This window comes from Mauremys mutica, chromosome 4 (genome assembly GCF_020497125.1).
Source record: "Mauremys mutica isolate MM-2020 ecotype Southern chromosome 4, ASM2049712v1, whole genome shotgun sequence".
Taxonomy (NCBI): Eukaryota; Metazoa; Chordata; order Testudines; family Geoemydidae; genus Mauremys; species Mauremys mutica.
The window spans coordinates 64,278,751-64,300,232 of record NC_059075.1 but is presented as its reverse complement, the minus strand read 5'-3'; the positions used below and the strand labels follow the sequence as shown (position 1 = coordinate 64,300,232).

The 21,482-nt window shown below is 45.0% G+C and overlaps 1 protein-coding gene across 7 annotated transcripts in view; it reads right to left on the bottom strand.

Moving 5' to 3' along the window:
* The window catches only part of MIDEAS (mitotic deacetylase associated SANT domain protein), a 111,645-nt gene that overhangs the window by 62,320 nt on the left and 27,843 nt on the right, over positions 1–21,482 (bottom strand). For 3 of the 7 annotated variants that reach the window (XM_045013640.1, XM_045013638.1, XM_045013637.1), the window contains exon 2: positions 14,631–14,761. The exons of 2 other annotated variants lie outside the window; for them this stretch is intronic. The gene's annotated coding sequence lies outside the window, so the exon portion shown is untranslated. Of the gene's footprint in view, positions 1–14,630; positions 14,762–16,227; positions 16,325–21,482 lie in introns of those variants that run through there. 2 more of the 7 variants (XM_045013641.1, XM_045013639.1) reach the window with 2 other exon arrangements.

Below are 21,482 nucleotides of genomic sequence, written 5' to 3'. Positions count from 1 at the left end.
CGCTACAACCAAGGATGCTTGAAGAGCGGTCCTGGCCAATATTTGGCCTTCTGAAATGATTACCTGGAATTGCTCCCTATGTTCCTAGGGCAGATGTTCAATAAAAAAGTCATGCATCTATTGTAGTTTGTGAAACTGTATTTGGCGATGACCACCTGGTAGTTTGCAGTCTGGAACTGCAGGGTTGCTGACAAATAGGACTTCCATTCAAATAGATCCAGTCTCTTTTGGTCCTGGTCAGGTGGAGTAGACCTGGAGAAGTGTTGCCTGCCCTCCTCATTTACCTCATCCACAACTAGGGGTTAGGTGGAGGGTGGAAGAACAAGAAATCAGAGTCTTTACGGGGAACATAATACTTTTTATCCGGCCTTTTTCATGTTTGTAGAATAGTAGCAGGTGTTTGCCACATAGTCTCAGCTGGACCCAGGGACACCTTGTTAATGAGTAACACAACCCTGGAGGGTGTTGCTGACTGTAGGATACCCAACTGCTTGTGTTGTGAATCCCTGACATCTTCAAGTGGAATCTGAAGAGTGTTCAACTGACCTCTTTATCAGGTCTTAAAATTGTCAGCCAGGAAAGGTGGTGGAGGTATAACCATTTCATCTGGGGACAAGAATGAGATGGGTGCTTGAGGGGTGGCCTCCTTATCCATCCTGGCCTCCCATTCCTCAAACGTCTCCTGTGAGGGAGCTCGTTGGGGAGGAGAGGACTCAACAAGCCTAGTGTCCCTTGAAGACAGTACCAGTGGTCTGGATAAATGCTGTTGGTAATCAGCCCAGGGATCCCAGTACGGCCACTGATGTGGGGCATACCAGAGTGGGGTGGCATGCAGGGTTGGTTCCACCAACCTTGATTACAGTTGCAATCTTCCCTGTCAAAGAACGAATTCCTGACAAGTTATGTTGGGGAATCCTGGACTGAAATTGAAGACACTGACTAGAAGTCCCCTTCATCCTCCTCAACATCATCCAATGGAAGAGTCTGCATAGAAAAGGGTGGAAAGTCCTGTAGTACCAGGGAACAATAGCAATCTGGAGACCAAGGTGTTAGTGCCAAGACATGCTTGGTACCCATGAGGATTCTGGCTCATCCACTATGGACAGGTCCCTCTAAACTCTTGCAGTACCGAGCAGGGAAACAGTACCAATGCAGTAGCCAAAGAGAGATGTGGTAGTTGAAGATCGATGGCCGGCATACCAATGTAGGTGCCGATGGAGTCTGATGCCATCACTTGCTCTGTACCGAGGGTACTGAATAGGTAGCTGCCAATGGCAGGCCTGAGCCTGATGGTACCAGATCAGGTGATTATGCTTGCCCTCCTTGTCCCTGGTAGACAGTACTGAAGCTCTGTCAGAGCCATATCTCTCCCTCGAGCTCCAGGGATTTCTGGCACTGCCGGTACTGGTGGAGGAGTCCTTCAACTCAATGGTACTGAGCTCAGAGGTCAAGGTTTTGGAAACTGCAGATCTCATAGGTGACCTGGGCTTCTTTGGAGCCCTCTCAGAAGCCTCCAATGACTTCCTGTTCTTAGGGGAAGCATGTGCCAAGATGAAAGGGGCACTGGATCTGTCTAAAAAGTTAAAAGTTTACTTTTGCTTTCCCCCTTCCCATTGTCCCCATTTTGAATTGACAAAATGGAAAGAGGAAAAGGTGGATGGGAGGGGTGGGAGAGGGGTGGAAAAAATAAAAAAAGTTTAAAATCCAAAAGTTTCCATAGAAGTTCTTGCAAAACCGCTGTAACAAATTATTTAAATTCCCTCCCCCAATTTTTTGATCAGCTCATATGCAAGAATACAGAGGTACCCACCCTGCCTATCTTAGCTATTAATTCTTCAGTAACTCACTGCAAACCTGTTTTGTTTTAATTTGTTTGTTCCCTCCCCCAGAGTTATTTATTTCCAGAAACTAGAAAGATAATGATAATGGAACAAAATAAGTAAGTTCTATTACATTCTTTTATTATTTATATTAATTTCATTACCTATATTATGTTATTTATATAGCACCTTTCCTCTCAAAGAACCCCCAAAGTGCTTCCTGATCTATATATGTACCACACCAACAACTGTATGCAGCTGCTTCTGGAGGCTATGCAGGAAGCCAGCGCACCACATGCTAGACAAAAGTGAAGCAGGAAAGAAACGGGGCAAGTGACAAGCAGGAAAACCCTACTCTTCTGAAAAGTGCTTGGTCATTAAAGATCTCCGGTTAGAGGGGATAAACCCTCTGTTTTTTGTTTCTCTTTAAATAAGTTATCCTCCAAAAGATTCTTCAGGGTAAACTACATTAAGCTCAAATCTGATGCTTTGAGCACCTAACTACCTCTCAGTCTATACGGTTATCTATTAATGTATGCAATATGTACTAATATTTACTATTTTTAAATAAAGTATTCCTCTAGTCATCCTAGATCTTCTGTACTCATTTCCAGCAATGAAGGAGAATCCACACATTGCAACCACTCGGTAAGTAAAATGAACTAACCCAGTGATACATGTTACCAACCAACCAGAAAACTCCAGGACCATATTCCAAGATTTTGCAGCCCCAGAGCAACACAGGCCAAATTCATACATAGTGCTCTGGCCTGGAGATAAGTGAGAAAAGCAATGATCCTACAACATTACATTCCTTTTGGCCACAGCAATTTTGCACAAGAGGGGAAGGATGCTGGTGGCAAAGGATATTTTAAGCACGGGTCTGTTAGCAACACCTGAAATTGTTGATTGACCTTGTCTTATCTCTAGAAATGTCATTCAGCATACAAGTTATAACTCAAGAAATGCTGGACAGTGGGGGCAGTTTTGGCAAATATTTTTTCTTAAAATTACGCAAAAAAACACACTCTCAAAATAAGACAACATGCAAACTAACCAAGGCCATTTGAGAGGTGAAGATCTACATACAATACCTTTGCAGCCATAAGAAACCCTATAAATTAGGGTAAGACAGGGCAAAAATAGCTTCACCATGCACATCTGTGACATATATCATTAATAGGGGCGTATGCATGTAGTGGTGGAGCGTAAGTAAGGAAACCTTTCATTTACACTTTTGAGAAGCTATTGGAAACAGTGCCAATGAAAAAAAGTTACGGAATTTTGAAAATAACTTTCACGTGCAACAGGTGGGTCAGCACACTAATCACTGTAGCCTCAATTAGTTTCCTCCAGTGATAGTTGATTGAACAGTTAGCTAATCAGAAGGAGAGTGTGAGGAAGTAAGGAACCAATTAACCCTCAGTTGACTAACCTGACAGGAAGTATTCCAAGGGGTGGGAAAGATGAGGATGACGATGAGGAGGCTAGCGGAGCCTAGAATGAAAGAGCTTCCTAGAGAGGGAGATCTTTTTTCCTCCTAGGGCCCTAGTAAAGAAAGGCTGAAAGATGTAGGGATTTAAAATTGGAATGCTGCACTGTACTGGAGTGGGTGGAAGAGTTTAGAATAAAATACAGCCTGAACAGTACAAAGAAGTGGGTCTGAGCAGTTTCTGGGACATCAGAGGACAGGGACAGAGCATTGCCCCATGGAGGGAGGGGATTTTGCCTGTGTAAGATATGGGAACGTTGAGACACAAATAGATTCAGCTTTCATTCAAAGTAAATTCCCAGATACTTCTGTAAACCATTAACCAAAGAACAAACTTACTCCATGCAAACTCATGTCAGCTCTCCAAACTAGGAATTTAGTGCTGGAAAGGATAAGCTTTCTTCCTCCAACCCTTCCTTACCAACTCCACTGGATGAGTGGTGATAGTTTTGTATAACAGTCAGCCAGGTGCAGAGAGTTTATAATGGGGAGGGGAGAGTATACTACAAGAGTCTGCAGTTGCTACTGTCAGTTTTTGACCCTGTTTGCTGTAATATTCCCAGCCACAGAGTGCAAAGCATATAGTCGCCAGCCTGATCATCATCAGTGCCATGCAGAATACAATTGTGCTTTTGTTCAGACAGTGCTTTCCAGCAATCTTTCTCTTTGCCTATTTACACTCAGCATTAATGATATGCAAGGAAATAGTAGGGTATCTATGCTTGTTGGAGTAGGCCACACAACCGTGCAGCACCTCTTGCCCTGAGCTGATTCTGAATACAACCTATAGCTGTTCCCAAAAAAGCATACGACCCTCATAAGTGGTTACGGATCTGCAAAGTTGCCACTCAGCTCATTTTTCCAAACTAATCCCAAATTTAACGCGGAGATCTCCTGTCCCACAAACCTATTAAGTTAAAAGATTCTGAAGTAACTTTTGTTGGCTGCACAGCATCCACGCTATGACTTTGCATAAAGATGTTTTTTAACAGTTTATTGAGACTAAGACAAGAACATTTCTGTCCACATGACAAATGGTTAAAACTCCATGGTCTTTCTATTGTTGTCAGGAGGAAAAGATGACAGAAAGCCTTATGCATAGAGATGTATAGCCTTCCAGGCCATTTGCTAAGCATTTCATAAAGCATTTGCTAAGATACCTGCATTGACATGATTACACTCCTTCTCTTTGCATAGGGTCACTATGTCCTGCCAATTTATCAACTCCCAAAAATAAACTTGTTGAGTAACTAAAGATGTCAATAGATTTTCACATTCTCCCCATGGAACCCACATTGTACAGCGGTGATGTTTACTCAAATACAACTAAACATTTCATACTTATTCATAGCGGAATATTTTTCAAGCAAATTCTGTCATTTTAAAATGTCTCCATTATAGCTGTCACTAAACCAAAAGTGATTTTATTTAAATTGTGAAGGGAGGTTTCCTCTTACTGTTTTCTTGAAGTGATTTTAGTGCTTATGAAAACTGACATACTGAGAGTTGTGGACGCTAAAGTCCTATTCATCCTCAGGATGGGTATGGCATGGACAGCTACCATGGGCGGTGGGTGGAGCCCCCGTCCGGGGAGACTATCCCCCCAGCTCTGAGCCTTCCACCCTAGCCTCCCCACACCCCCCTCGTGGCTGGAGCCCCAAGGCCACCCTGAGCTGCCCCAGCTGCGCCGTGCCTCCCCTACTGAGACCCCAAGCCACCCCACAGGAAAACCTCCTGTCTCTTCCTAAAGAACTTGAACTTTTGATATGCACCAGGGAGGTTCTGGGGCAGCTGAGGAGATGGTATGTGCTATTCAGCTTCCTGGGTTCATCAGTAATCACCCTGGAGTCCATAGAGATTACTGATGAACCCAGGAAGCTGAATATCACATACTGCCGCCTCAGATGCCTCGGAACCTGCATGGGGCATAATAATAAGCAAAAACTTCCCCCGTGCAAACTGTCAAAACCCACAACTGGGCATCCAATGGCGGTGGCTATGCCAGGGGATGCTTAGCCTCCCTGGCCTATTTTACCCACAGCCTATGGCAGCTACTGTGCAAATACCCCAGCCACTGTGCCTCAGTGTGGAGCTGGAGGGATCATCCTCTAAGGCCTGGTCTACACTACGTGAATAGCTGAATTCGAAGTACCCTAATTCGAACAACTCACCCGTCCAGACGCGGCGGGGTCGAACTCCGCGGCTCCCCCGTCGACTCCGCCAACTCCTTCTGCCGAGGTGGAGTACCGGAGTCGACCGCGGCGCTTCCGGAGTTCGAACTATCGCGTCTAGATCAGACACGATAGTTCGAACTCCAAAAAGTCGAACTCTCCGCGTCAAACCAGCAGGTAAGTGTAGACGTACCCTAAGGGATCAATCTCCTTGTTTTTCTCAGTCCTTGACCTTTCTGATGAGGTTGCTAATCTCAGCTCTAGCTGATATCAGTTAGACTGAGGACTTGTCACTAGGAACAGGACTGAGACCACTAACTCTCACAGAATTACAATCATTAGACAATGATTCCTTCTGTTCACTACCAACCTGGTTTGAATTAGAACCAGTGACTTGGCAGTGAAAGCTCTATAGCTGATTTCTTGTCTCCCAAATTATATTTTTTTTTCTTCTTTGTTACAGCAAATTAATTTATAAAATATTTTTCATTTAATTGGTCCTGCTAGTGAAGGCAGGGGGCTGGACTAGATGACCTTTCAAGGTCCCTTCCAGTTCTAGGAGATTGGTATATCTCCAATTATTACCTTATTACCTAATGTACGTAACATCTTCCATCCAAGAATCTCGAAGTATTTTATATCAGAGAGGTAGCCGTGTTAGTCTGGTTCTGTAAAAGCAGCAAAGAATCCTGTGGCACCTTATAGACTAACAGACGTTTTGCAGCATGAGCTTTCGTGGGTGAATACCCACTTCGTCGGATGCAAGAAGTATTTTATGGGATGCAAGTAAGCCTGACCAGGGCCGGTGCTACCATTTAGGCAGACTAGGCAGTTGCCTAGGGTGCCAAGATTTGGGGGCGCCAGAAAGCGGCGCCCCCCAATTTTTTTTTAAGTGTTTGAGCGGCCGCTGCCCTGGGAGGGAGAGGGAGTCTGAGCTGCCGCCGGCAGCCCGGGGGTTCCCCTGGGTCAGCGCGCCGCCGCCGGCAGCCCAGGGGTTCCCCTGGGTCAGCGCGCCGCCGCCGGCAGCCCAGGGGTTCCCCTGGGTCAGCGCGCCGCCGCCGGCAGCCCAGGGGTTCCCCTGGGTCAGCGCGCCGCCGCCGGCAGCCCAGGGGTTCCCCTGGGTCAGCGCGCCGCCGCCGGCAGCCCAGGGGTTCCCCTGGGTCAGCGCGCCGCCGCCGGCAGCCCGGGGGTTCCCCTGGGTCAGCGCGCCGCCGCCGGCAGCCCAGGGGTTCCCCTGGGTCAGCGCGCCGCCGCCGGCAGCCCAGGGGTTCCACCGCACAGTCGCTGCTTCGCTTCTCCCGCCTCCCAGCGCCAAACAGCTGTTTGGCGCCGCAAGCCTGGGAGGAGAATTAAAGCAGGACAGTGTGCTCGGAGAGGATGCGGAGCAGAGGTGAGCTAGGGTGGGGAGGTACCGCAGGGCTCCCCGGGCCAGGAGGCAGGGAGCTGCCGTGGGGGGCGGGGAGCTGCCGCGGGGGGCGGGGAGCGCACCTCAGGGCGGGGGGGGGGCGGGGAGCTGCCGCATGGCTGGGAGGGCACAAGGTGGAAGTTTCGCCTAGGGCGCGAAACTTCCTTGCACCGGCCCTGAGCCTCACTACAGCTCTGTTAGGTAGGTAATTATCTCTATTTTACAAATGAGGTAATTGAGGCAAGGAAAGAGTAAAATTACGTGTCAACAGTATAAACAAGCGACAAAGCTGGGACTAAAAACACAGAATTCAGTTCCCAATTATGTCCTATAACTACTAGACCATACTACCTCCTGATATAGTACAGTTGCCGTCTGTACCAATTATATTTCTCTTTTCTCTTAAGTGTAATCCTGTATTTAATCCAATAGATGGCACATTTTAAAATTACAGGCCTATAATGACCTGCTTGGCCAGGGCAAAACAGGAAAAAACACCTCTGAGCCCTATATACACATTATGCCCTTTCATAGGAAATTTTCATTTCAGTATAAGCAGCTCACTGGGTCTCCGTACAGACAAAACATCAATGAAAATAGTGCAGGCTAAAACATTCTTCCAGAACGGTTTCAGGAACATAGCACTGATGTTTGAAAACAAAACCACAGCAACACCAAGTGCAGACAGTTGGTGGAAAAGAAAGCACCAGTCAGCTGTTCCTGCACAAATCAGTACTGCTAAGCATGAGATAAATTCAAAGACAAGGCTGATAAAACATTGTACCAGTCTTCTGTTGAGCTGAAAAGGAGGACATGGAAAATATTTTAGCCCAACAGTTCTCAAACTGTGGGTCACAACCCCGTTTTAATGCAGTCGTCAGGGCTGGTATTAGACTTGCTGGTGCCCAGGGCTGAAGGTGAAACCCAAGATCCACCACCCCAGGCCAAAGCCAAAGCCCGATGGCTTCAGCCCTGGGTGGCAGGGCTCAGGTTACAGGCCTAGGGCTGAAGCCTTTGGGCATTAGCTTTGCCCCCCACCTAGGGCGGTGGGGCTCGGGCTTTGGCCCCCCACCCCAGGGTGGCAGGGCTCACCTGTGCTCAGACTTCAGTCCCCCCTCTTGGGGTCGTGGAGTAATTTTCGTTGTCAGAAGGGGGTCGTGATGCAATTAAGTTTGAGAACCCCTGTTTTACTTCAAGACAAAGATACATGTTTAAGGTTTTATATAACACATTTTTAGAAGGGCTAGGTAAAAATCACTGACTTACTGTGGTCCTGTCTGACTTGGACTTCCTACTGTAATTAATACCTTAGGGAAAAAAAAGTGTGCCTCTCTCTTTAAAACAGAGATAGCATTTGAGCAGTAGGTCCATACAGGAGCTGAGGTCTGCCAGTGCAGACCCAGTTGCTGGATTGTTGCCTTAGCTAACTAGGGTTGCCAACTGTCTAATCAAACAAACCCAAACACCATTGCCTTGCCCCCTGCCACACTCCTTCCCAAAGGCCCCACCCCTTCTCTGAGGCTCACCCCACTCACTCTGTCCCTCCGACCTCCATCCCTCGCTCTCCCCTACCCTCACTCACTTTCACCTAGCTGGGGCATTTGGGATGTGGGAAGGGGTGGGGGGTGCAGGCTCCGGCTGGGCAGCGCTTACCTCAGGCAGCTCCTGGTTGGCAGCACAGCAGGGCTAAGGCAGGCTCCCTGCCTGCCCTGGCCCCGCGCTGCTCCCAGAAGCAGCGAGCATGTCCCTGTGGCCCCCGGGAGGCAGGGGGCTCTGCGCCCTGCCCCTATCTGCAGGCACCGTCCACACAGTTCCCATTTACCACAGTTCCCGGCCAATGGGCACTGCGGAGTCAGCGCTCGGGGTGGAGTCAGTGCGTGGAGACCCCCCCTGGCCTCTCCCAGGGGCTGCAGGGACGTGCCAGCCACTTCTGAGAGTGGCGCAGAGTCAGGGCAGGCAGGCAAGGAGCCTGCCTTAGCCCCACTGGAATTTTAGCCCACTGTTTTGGCTTCAGTAGCCTCCAGGAGATAGAGCCCGATTCCAGGAGACTCCTGGCAGAACTGGGAGGGTTGGCAATCCTAACAGATCACTTTGCTGAATCTCCTTTTAAACAGAAGAATTACCTATAGATCCCAGAAGCCATGAGAGCAGCCCTCAGTTTAATATACATTGTTTTAAATTTAAATTGCATTAGAAGTAGTAGTAAAACCAGATTGGTTCAGAATCCATAATTGTCTACATGGAGGAGCAGTGCACACTATGGAGGTGTGATTTCTGAAGTGCACAAATTGGTCCCTGTAGACCCAGCTGAGACACTAGAAGTTCCCTACTGAGTTTTAACATAGTACTGTGTTAAAGTGCACTAGTCAACTTAGGCCTGGTCTACACTACGGGGGGCGGGGGGGGGGGTCGAACTAAGGTACGCGACCTCAGCTACGCAAATAGCGTAGCTGAAGTCAAACTACCTTAGTTCAAATTTCCTACCTGTCCAGACGCCGCGGGATCGAACTCCACGGCTCCCCCGTCGACTCCGCCACCACCGTTCGCTGTGGTGGAGTTCCGGAGTCGACGGGAGCGCGTTCGGAGTTCGAACTATTGCGTCTAGATTAGACGCGATAGTTTGAACTCCGAGAAGTCGAACTCTCTGCGTCGACCCGGCGGGTAAGTATGGACCTACCCTTAGAGTGTGCACCAGCAGGGTCTACAAACTATTTAGTTTCAGAGTAGCAGCCGTGTTAGTCTGTATCCGCAAAAAGAATAGGAGTACTTGTGGCATCTTAGAGACTAACAAATTTATTTTAGCATAAGCTTTCGTGAGCTACAGCTCAGCTCACGAAAGCTTATGCTGAAATAAAACTATTTAGTGTGCAACATGCTAGTGCATTTTAGAAATCAAAACCCCTGTAGTGCCCACTGCACTGTGTAGACAAGGCCTTAATCTAAGTTTTGAAATGAAGACATAGGAGAATTTTGCTTAAGAGTTTTATAATGCAAGAGGAGAAACATTTCTTCTTCAGTTCTCATGCTACATAGAACAGCAGCATCTTTCCCCAAAGCAAGTTAGGAGTTGAGCAGAAATCATTCAAGTCTCTTTAGTCTACCACTAAAAAGCAACAGAAGATCCCCAAACAGGGACTAGTGAAACAAAGTTTAGTCCTATTTCATTTTTAGAACAAACATTTCTCATCTACAGTCATCATGCTTTGTTTTGAAAACAAAAAAAAGACACTCCAAGGCTGAAAGGCCCACAAATTAATTAACCTGAAACTTAGTTTTATGACCCGGATATACTATTTTCTGTATCAGAAACAAAGACTGCAAGATTGCTGAAGAGCTGGAATTGAAGCAGACCACCACCACCAGCCAGGGGCACTTGTTCTCTTGAGAGGGGTGTGTGTGTGTGTGTGTGTGTGTTTTGTTTTTTTTTTGGGGGGGGGGGGTTGATTGTTTTTTGGTTTTTTTTGTCACCCTGCAACTCTCCCAGTCTGCTGTATGTGGAAGTAGGCAGGGCATTATTTAGTGTAGTACTTGAATTTTGGGTTCAAAGTACATGGCTAGAATGAGTACCAATACCCTGAATCAAGGAAACATTAAAATAGTGGGTCTAAATATTAATCTATATTTATGGCATCTTTCACTATTTTAGTTTTGCAGTTTAATGATTGACACTAACAGACTATCACTATGTTGTACAAGTCCTAAAGAGGCAAATCAATAGTAATTTTGTACTTGCAAACAATATAATTACTAGGACAGGATTAGCTTATTGGTTTAGTCCTGCCATTGAAAGAAATTTTTTTGTTTAAAAACACCCAAAAAGCTAATCCAATGTAACACAAAGCCAGTTACATATAGCACATTAATACACATGTATTCAAACAAAGAGTGTCTTGTGACTATGGTTTTGTTGTTCTATTATCCATCTAAACTATCAGAGTACACTGGTCCTTTAAATAAACTATCTTTATGCACATGGTCAGCAGTTGTTTGTTTATGTTGACAGGTATTTGGGACAGTGCCTTTGGTCTCACACCTGCCTAGCCATGCCTGTGGCAAAGGCACTTTGTAGAGAAAACTATGAACTCATGAAAAGCAGCAGCACATCCAGATACCAAATTAAAAAAAAAAAAATCTAACTTGGCTCTCCAAAATACCAAGATGTAAATTCCTCTTAAATAGTTGTGCCTGCTTCTTTACAGAGAGGCTTGGCTGATTTCAGGTCTGTTCTATGCTCCTGGGGTACATATGCACAGCACATAAGCAGAGTAACTCATCCAACTCATCCTACAATGGCACTACACACTACTTTGGAGGATTTAGTTTCTTTGCTCAGGTAGCTTTATTAATAGTAATTATTTATAAAAGAATCTCAATGCTACAGAAGAACTGTACAAATAGGGAATCAGACCTGGGTTCTTTTCCTGGCTCTATTTTGCCTAACAAGATGACCTTAACTCCTCTGTGCTTTAGTTTATGCTATCTGTAAAACTGAAATCACAATGCCTATTTATTTTTGTAAAGTCTTTTGAGATCAGATGTGAATATTATTAGTTCATCAGAAACATATAAATGAAAGAAAATCCAAAGAAAATGGCATTATCAAGGACCTGATTCTACAGGAACTTCACACTCAGAACTACCGGTGAAATCAATGAAAATTCTGTGCACAGAGAAACTGCAGCATCAGGCCCGACAAATGGATCCTACACTGCACCACTACTACCCTGGCCAGTTTCCAAAAGAAGATCCTGGAGTTCTTCAGCTGGGGAAAGCACTAGGTCTCTTTAGATGTCCTGAGCCTCCTTCTGAGAGAGAGTGGGCAGGGCCTGGTCTGCATTAGCAGGCAGGTCCACAGATTCCACCTCCAGGCCCCATAGAGACTCCTTTATGGTAGTCATAGTCCAGCATGGAGTGTGCTGGTGCACATCTTCCTCCACTGGCTTAGAAATAACCAACAGCTATTTTATCTCCACCCGCGGTGTCTGCCCTGAAACCTCTCCAAGCTGCCAGTCTTTTACCAGGACCACCTCTGGACTTGGAAACTAATTTCAGCATCCATGTTCACAGTGGCCACTTAGGGCAAAGACCTCCTCACAGAACCCCTACTATGCAAACCCCACCTTTGCGTGATTGTGGTGGAGTCCCCCTTGGTGCACCAGAAGATGGTCCTGGCCGGTGTCACGAGAATCAAAGACCTTCTGGACTACCGTTGGAGGGACTGAGTGGAGCCCATGGTGCACAGCTAGTGCATGGGGTTGCCAACCTTGCACATCCCCTGTCATGTGCTCCAGGAGGTGAGGACAGCCTTGCCTCCTGCTTCTCTCACTTTTCTCAAGCAGGCCCTGTGGGAGGGCGCTCCCTGACCACCAGAGGTCGTCATTGGATCCTTGCCTCAAGAGTAGTTCTCCACCCCAATACACAACCTGAGTAGGCTGAATGCCATCCAGTTAGTCCATCTCTGAACCGCACACAGAGAATATCTGTACATGCTCATGCTCCATACCACCCACTTCCTTGCCCTTATGTTCCACCCCAATACCAAGCAGCAGGACCCGCTGCCACTTGCAGAGGGCAGGGAGCCCAATGGACCAGCTTGTTCACCACCCTGGTCCCACATCCCGGTGAGGATATTAGTTGGTGGCTCCTACCTGGAGCCGTGAGTATGGGTGTGTGGTTGGCACAGTTTATGGATTCCTCTAACACCTTCCTCTTCTGCAATGAGAGGGAGACCCTGGCACACACCTATTAGAGTGTGTCAGGCTGCAGCCCCTCTTCTGGTTCCTCCAGAACCTCTTGCAGAGGTTCTGGCTGCATTTCTGCACACACCTTCTTATATTTACACACCCTATCTGCGGCCCCACAAAATTGCAAGATTTCATCAACCTCCTTCTGCCACTGGCAAGGATGGGCATCCATCACACCAGGAGGAGGAAGCTAAATGCAGGGAGTTCTCTATGACTCTGGGGCCTGTTTCCAGTCCTCTGTATCACGTCTTCAGGCAGAGTTCCTCTTGGCACTGGCTACTAAATATTTAGATTCCTTTGTGGAACAGTGGGTGATGTCTGGGGTTCTTTGCTCGGAGTCCCCATTTGGATCCCCTGTTTTGGTCCTATGACCAATCCTGTTCCTGTTTTTTAATTTGTTGTCCCTCATAATCACTTGCAACTGGGCTCAGTGGTTCCTCCCCGTGAACTGAGGGAGTGGGCCTCTAGTTGTGGGAAGGCCTAGGCCTCCTCATCCTAGTACCTGCAATAGGTACACCACACCATAGGTTACCTCCTGGCTAGTATTTGACCAGCCTGGCTGGCTTGTTTATGGATTTGCCAGTTGCCAGAAAAATAATTTGATCTGCCCGTTTTTTTTTATGTGGATCTAAAGATTTGCATTATCACAATACACTGGTATATCTAATGTTAAAAGTTTGTGTCCAGCTAAAGATGTTGCAGTGTTCCCACTTCTGCAGTGTGAGAACATTATTTTCTTAACATATATAGATAAGATTAAGTATCTCTCTAGATACTATAAGTGGCTATTGAAGGGGGTGGAGGGGAGGTTATAGAATTGTTTTGTGGTTGGGGTTGTGGCAGGCTTGCCTTGTGGAGAGAGTGGGTGCTGGGTTTTTTGCATCTCAAAGGTGGTAACCCTACCACACCACTAGTAGCAAATATTACATTTGTAAATGTTAGGACAGGCTAGCATAAGCACTATGTCTTCATAGATTCCAAGGCCAGAAGGGATCATTGTGATCATCTAGTCTGACCTCCTGTATAACTCAGTCCTTAGAACTTCCTCAAAACAATTCCTACAGCATATCTTTCAGATCAAACATTCAATCTTCATTAAAAAGTGGTCAGTAACGGAATATCCACCATGACTCTTGGTATAATGACAAAAATAAACAGAACCAGAATATACTTCTAAAAATTGCTTTCAAGCTTTTATTTTAAGTGGGCAGGTGTTTACAGGTTAGAGGAAAAGCACATGTCTAGCAGTTTCAAACCCCAGATGAATTAAATCTGGAACAAAAACAAGAGCTTTAAGAAATGTAATATTACAATGCAGTAACACACAAACGAATTGGTTAATCAAATAATTCCCCAATTTGTCTAAACTATCAGAATTATAGATATAAATTTGAGACTTTCAAGTGAGATTTTTGTAAATTGGAGCAACAGCCTCTCTTTTATACCTCGTAAACTTGTCCAATATCATCCACAACATCCAATTTAACTTTTTAGGACTATAAGGAAGCTAAACCTTTTCTAGATTCCAAATCTTCACCTGTTCAGAAAGATGATAAATGAATAATTGATGTTGAAGAGAGTGATATTTAAATATATTTATTAGCCATTGTTTTGAGTTTATGGGGGCGTTTAATTGGTTAGGATTTTTTTTAATTACAGTAGTAAGATTCTGTGATAACCTGAGATAGAATATTTGCAGCTGCTTGAGACATGAATCCTCTGCTATTTGATACATTAGGTGTGGGGGTTTTACCCACTAAAGGGCAAATTGTGATACCTTTGCTCATACTGAGCTGTACTTTACAAATAGTGCCTCTGACTTCAAGAGGATTACTTGAGGAGTACAGAATTGTTTAACGTGAGAAAGGGTATCACTCTAAACTTCCTGAGTTTTTACATTTGAATATTTCTTTGAGTGGTTATTCTTTCTATTTCAAATTCAAACTTAATAAATCAAACATTGTTTATATTCTATAATCAAAAAATCATAATTCTCACATTTCCCCTCTTGTATGCAGTCACGGCACCCTAGTCATTGCAGAAAAAATGTCAATAATCACAAGTAATCTACAGTGCTCCAGTAGCAAGATGGTTCTGCAGAATGTTGTTTCTGGGATATTCTGCCTCTGCTGAGAAAAAAAATAAAAATGGATGAACATACCAGCACCAAAAGCAGAAGTAAAGACTCAAAACAGCCGTCGGACTTCAGGATATATATTTTGGTGCAATGGGAAAGAAAACAAATCAGCTCCTAAGTGCCTCATTCTCACACACAGTTTGGGACGCGGGGAAGTAAAGTCTTTGAACGAAGGCCATTTCAATTCTGAGACTAAACTAAAATGCTGCTTTTTTGCACAAATGACACAAAGGCATCATAACAATATTATTATTTATTTGTGATAGCACCCACTATGTGCAATGTATAGGCCCTATCAAATTCATGGCCATGAAAAACACATCCTGGACCCTGAAATCTGGTCTTTCTTGTGCTTTTACTCTATACTCTACAGATTTCACAGGGAAGACCAGCATTCCTCAAATTCGGGGTCCTGACCCAAAAGGGAATTGCAGGGAAGGGGGGGTCACAAGGTTATTTTAGGGGCATCATGGTATTGCCACCCTTACTTCTGCACTGCCTTCAGAGCTGCTGCCGGAGAGCGGCAAATGTTAGCCGGGCACCCAGCTCCGAAGGCAACGCCCCACCAGCAGCAGCGCAGAAGTAAGGGTGGCAATACCATACCACACCACACCACACCACCCTTACTTCTGCACAGCTGCCTTCAGAGCTAGGCAGCCGGAGAGTGGTGGCTGCTGACTGAGGGCCCAGCTTTGCAGGCAGCAGCACAGAAGTAAGGGTGACAACATCATACCATGCCATCCTTACTTCTGTGCTGCTGCTGGTGACAGCCCTTCCTTCAGAGCTGGGCTCCCGGCCAGGAGCTGCCTCTCTCCAGCTGCCAGCTGCTGAGCTCTGAAGGCAGCACCACCACCAGCAGCAGCACAGAAGTAAGGGTAGCAATACTGCAACCCCCCTAAAATTGTAGGGATCAGGACCCCAACAATTACACCACCATGAAATTTCAGATTGAAACAGCTGAAATCATGAAATTTGCAATTTTAAAAACCCTATGTCTGTGAAATTGACCAAAATGGACCATGAATTTGGTATGGCCCTAGCAATGTACTTGCCAAACACTCAGAAAGGATCATTTCTACTTCAAGGATTTCACAGTCTAAGAACAATAAAAGTGCCAGTCCTAAGAACAGTACATTTAATTTCTTAGCATCTTTCATCCAAGCATCTCAAAGCCCTTTACAAGAATTAATTAGTCACGTTTCACAACTATCCTATGAAGAACCTGAGGCACAGAAAGATTGTGTGTCTTGCACAAGATCACAGTGTTATGACTGATTACATATAGGAGGTAACGTCTAGAACTGGTTTGGAAAAAATTCGGACAGTTTTTTTGTCAGAATTTGCCAGTTGGTTTAAATTGCGGCCACTGAGACAGTTTGATTTTGACAAAGTTCCAACAGAACCCAGTCAGGGTTCAAAATCTACTTGTTCTCCTCCCAGCTTCCCTAATCAACAGACCAGACTTTCAGGTTCTCTGGCTTTGCCACAGCCCACCAGGCAGACTGCCCCAGAGTGGCAGTTCCATCGCCTTTTGCGGAGAATTTAGAAATGTTTCAGTTTTATTTTGCATTAGAACGCAACCAAATGTAAAACCCTAGAATCGCTCCAAAAGCATTTTCAACCCACAAAATGTCTCATACAAAAGGTATCTTTCCAATCAGGGCCGGCTCCAGGCACCAGCTTATCAAGCAGGTGCTTGGGGTGGCAACTCCGGAGAGGGGCAGCACTTTCACGTATTTGGCGGCAATTCGGCAGAGGGTCCCTCATTCCCGCTTGGAGTGAAGGACCTCCTGCTGAATTGCTGCAGATCGCAATCGCGGCTTTTTTTTTTTTTGGCTGCTTGGGGTGGCCAAACCCCTGGAACCGGCCCTATTTCCAACAACTGTGATGAAAAAAAATGGAGAAACAATAAATCAGTATATTGCCCGACTGTGCAAAATGGCCAACTTCTGTGATTATCAAATTTAAAAGATTAACTAATTAATGGTAACTTAGTAATAGAGATGAAAGATGCAGAAGCTCAAACGAGAATGCTAAGAGATCCCACACTAACTCTGCCAAAAGCTATAAACATATGCAAAGCTAGTGAACAAGCTCACATCAAAACAGAGAGTAAATGAAGCCAGCAAGAGATAATTCACCAAGTAGCAAAGGGAAAGCATTAAAATAAAAGAAAAATAGACAACATCCCCAACTGACCTTGGTGCAAAGTATGACCTTTTCACCACCAACTACCTCATTACTGTAGACTACTATTCAGACCTCTAAAACCAGATGAACTGTCAGACACTACCATAGAGGCCATCACAGACAAAGCAAGAAGCATTTCAGCAGCATGGTATCCCAACAGCAAATTCCTGCAATTTAACTGGGAATGGGAATTCCATCATATCACATCATCACCATACAATAGTCAGTCAAATGAGAAACCTGAACTGGCTGTTAAAAATTGCTAAGATTCTACTAAAGAAATCTGCAAAAAGCAAAGAAAATATATGGCAAATTATTATTGAATTAAGAAAAACTCCCACAGAAGGCCTTAATAGCAGCCCATTGCAATGTTTGATGTTGAGACATGCGTACCTTGCTGTCCATAGCCCCAGCATTACTATACTTGACAGTGGTGGAAGGAGTAACAGACAAAAAGGAAGAGAGACTTGCAAAGGCCAAAACCTGCTATGATTGACAAGCTAAAGACCTTCCAAAAATCACAACAGGAGATCCTGCCAAAATCCAATTATTTCCTTGGGCCACATCATGCAATTGGAAGCAGGCAAGATGTACTGAATAGATAAATCCTCATTCATATGACAACAGGGGATAGACATATATTTAACTGAAACTAAAATACATTCACTCACTATGAACACAAGACATAGATGTGGAGAATAGAGAAATATACACTGCTCTGTGACTTGATCATCAGGAACACAGGCTCACAAGCGATTAATAGATATTGGAAAAGATTCTCAACACACCACATCACCAGAAGAAACAAGTTATACTTGCTCCATCACCAACCTGCCTAGAAGTTATACAAAAGACTATGTACAAATATTAAAGCGAAAAAAAACAAAAAAACCCAAACTTGCCAGATCCAGAGATTAGTTCCCAAGCAAGTGAAGAGTTAGTCTAAAAATGTTAGATTTCAGAGTAGTAGCCGTGTTAGTCTGCATCCGCAAAAAGAACAGGAGTACTTGTGGCACCTTAGAGACTAACAAATTTATTTGAGCATAAGCTTTCACAAATTTGTTAGTCTCTAAGGTGCCACAAGTACGCCTGTTCTTTTTGCAAAAATATGTTGATATTAAGTTTTTATATATAAGGGAGACTTATACATTAAATATGTTAATGAGTTATAGTATACATGTTCAGTTTTTCTTTCTGAAACAAAGGTGACAAAAAAGTGTTGTGCCAGATAGCTTCCCCATGGGAGCAGCTGTAGTATGATTATGTATAGGGTAATGTCAAGGAACTAGAGAATTACACTTTCAGGAAGTACTTTATGAGAGGCCAGCATATGTAGAGGAGGAATGAAACCTGAATGTTGCACTGTCTTGGCTCTCTCTCTTTGTATTCAAACACTGAATGCACAACAAGTCAGTGACAAAGCTAGGAATAGAACCCAGGAGTCCTCCCGTGCTTTTTTATGTGTCTGTCAAAATAGCTTATTTTGACAAGTTCTAAACTTATCTGGGTTCTCCCAGTCTTTATTTTAACTTCATACTAAAAAAAAAAAAATTACAAGTCTAATTTCATGCTAAACACTAGCTGTCAAAGCAACAACAGGTAGTAGTGTAATTTATTAGTACATATGACTGCTTGTCAGATTCAATGGTGATCAAAAGATATGTGAATTCCAAAGTGTGTCAGTACATTTTATGTAGTATAGAATAAATAAAATAAACCATTGTCTATCTGAGTGTGGAAGAGAGGCAGGTGGTCACAATTTAATCTAGACAAGACTGAGAATGCTGTCACGTTGGGGAAAAGCAGTCAGAAGAGTTAGCAGAATTTATCTCAGCATCCCTAACTATGTGACCACTGTCTGTATTAGAGATGTGGAACTTAGGTGTTTTATTAGATCTTAGGCTGCTCCTGGATGTCCAGGTAGTGGCTATAATCAAAAGCACTTTCTTCATTTCTCCTGGTGAGAACCTTTTCTCTCTGATCTTGCTAGGATTATCCACACTTTTTCCACCTCAAGATTAGATTGGTGCAATGCACTCTAGAAAGGGCTACAGCTTGGAACCATTCACAAACAGAAGCTAAGGAGAATGCCGTGGTCTGCTTATTAAGCAGTGTCATGGATGGAAACACACTCTATCAGTGCTCCAGGAGATGCACAGGCTGCCAGTGAACTTCCACATGGAATTCAAAGTGTTGGTGTTCAACTGTATAGCTGTCAATGGATTAGCAAAGGAACCATCTCTCTCCAGGGGTCTCACATGTACCACATAGCATGACCTATGCACAACTGATGGACTTTTTGGTTTGGATGCAGGGTATATGAAAGTCATGCTAGAGGGAACATGACGCAGAACATAACCAAAACCTCTGCAGCAGACAATCTCCCTTTGCCATATTGCCACAATTCTGATCAGTGGAGGTGCTGAAGAAGGTGGTCCCTTGCTGCAAATAGAAAAGAAGTGCTGGAGATGTGTTCTCTGTGAGAAGTCTCTGTTTTGGAACTTGCTCCTCGCCCTTGATCTGCCAGTGCCAGAATTTGTTAATCTTCCAGGCATGTGTTGCAAAACTTATCTTTTCTTCACAGCTATGAGGAGAGGTGAATTCACGGTTGAAGTGATTTGGGTTTCTTTTTTTCATATTACTGGGAAGATTTGTGATGTTAAGGCAAAATGAAGAGTCCTTTGCATTTTAATTTAATAGAATCAACATGTTTTTGAATAAATATAGCAGCAAAAATATCCGTTAAAAATTGCAAACAAAATGAAAGGAAATAAGATATAAAAATTATGTCAAAGTTTACCCTAGCCAGAAATCATTTTACTCTAACCATTTTTTTATTTGATCAGCTGGGTGAAACAATAGAACAAATGTCTATTAGAAGTAAAAAAAAAAAAAAAGCAATGTAGTTCAAACACAATTAAGCACTGACTAGTATTAAAAAAGAAAAAAACAAGTGTTTGTTTGGATTTTTTTTTCCCTGGGGGATGAGGAGAACTTCAGGTAATGAACTCTGGGAGAGTTGGCTGTATATTCCCCCCCGCCCCTCCAATATCTTCATAATTAAGGCCTTACCAAATTCATGGTCCATTTTGGTCAATTTCATGGTCACAGGATTTTAAAAATCATAAATTTCATTATTTCAGGTATTTTAATCTAAAATTTCATTATGTTATAATTGTAGGGGTCCTGACCAATGTTCCTTCAAATTTTTCCCATGCATGTGCGGAATGAATTTTGTTATGTGCACCAATACACACATCACCTCCATACTGGTGCACATAACAAAATTAATGTGGTAGGGGTGGGGCTGAGTGGTTCAGAGTGCGGGAGGGGGCTCAGGCCTGGGGCACAGGATTGGAGTGCGGGGGTGTGTGTGTGTGTGTAAGGGGTGGGGCCAGGGATTAGGGGCTCAGGGCTGAGGCAGAGGGTTGGGGTACAGGGAGGTGAGAGCTCCAGCTGGGGGTGCGGGTTATGGGGTGGGGTCAGGGATGAAGGGTTTGGGGTGCAGGCTGCCTGGGAGCTACGGCAGAGAGAGAGGACTCCCCTCATCTCTCTCCCCCCGCAGCAGCACCTGGCCTAGGGGGAGGGGTACCTCCCCCCAACCACAGCAGGTCTGTGCTGGGTCCAGCAGGGGGAGGGGCCTCCCCCCCAGCTGCAGCAGGTCCGTGCTGGGGGAGAGGCATCTCTCCCAGCCACAGCACTAAGCTCCTGCGCGGGGCTTAATAGGCAGCTGCACGGCCGCACAGCTTAGAGCGAACTTAGGTCCTGACCCAAAAAGGAGTTGTCGGGGGGTCACAAGGTTATTGCAGAGGGGGTTGCGGTACTGCTACCCTTTCTTCTGCGCTGCTGGTGGTGGTGGGACTGCCTTCAGAGCTGGATAGCTGGAGAGCAGCAACTGCTGGCCAGGATCCCAGCTCTGAAGGCAGAGCCACCATCAGCAGCAGCACAGAAGTAAGGACGGCATAGTATTGCTCTCCTTATTTCTGCGCTGCTGCCTGCAGAGCTGGGCCCTCAGTCAGGAGCCTCCCCTCTCGGGCCGCCCAGCTCTGAAGGCAGCAGCGCAGAAGTAAGGGTGGCAGGGTATGATATTGCCACTCTTACTTCTGCACTGCTGCTGGCAGGTGCTGCCTTCACAGCTGGGCACCCAGATAACAGCTGCCACTCTCCGGCTGCCCAGCTCTGAAGGCAGTGCAGAAGTAAGGGTAGCAATACCCCGATCCCCCTAAAATAATCTTGCAACCACCCCTGCAACTCCCTTTTGGGTCAGGACCCACAATTTAAGAAACGCTGGTCTGTGCTGTGAAATCAGTATAGTATAGGGTAAAAGCACACAAAAGATCAGATTTCATGGCAGGAGACCAGATTTCCTGGTTCATGACACATGGCCGTGAATTTGGTAGGGCTCTATTCATCATAAAGTCCAATAAAGTTTAATGAAAAAAGCATAATCTTTCTAGAGGTTTCTTGAACCATCCTAGAAAAGCTGAATAGACAATTGTATCCTTGATACTGATTTGAATAGA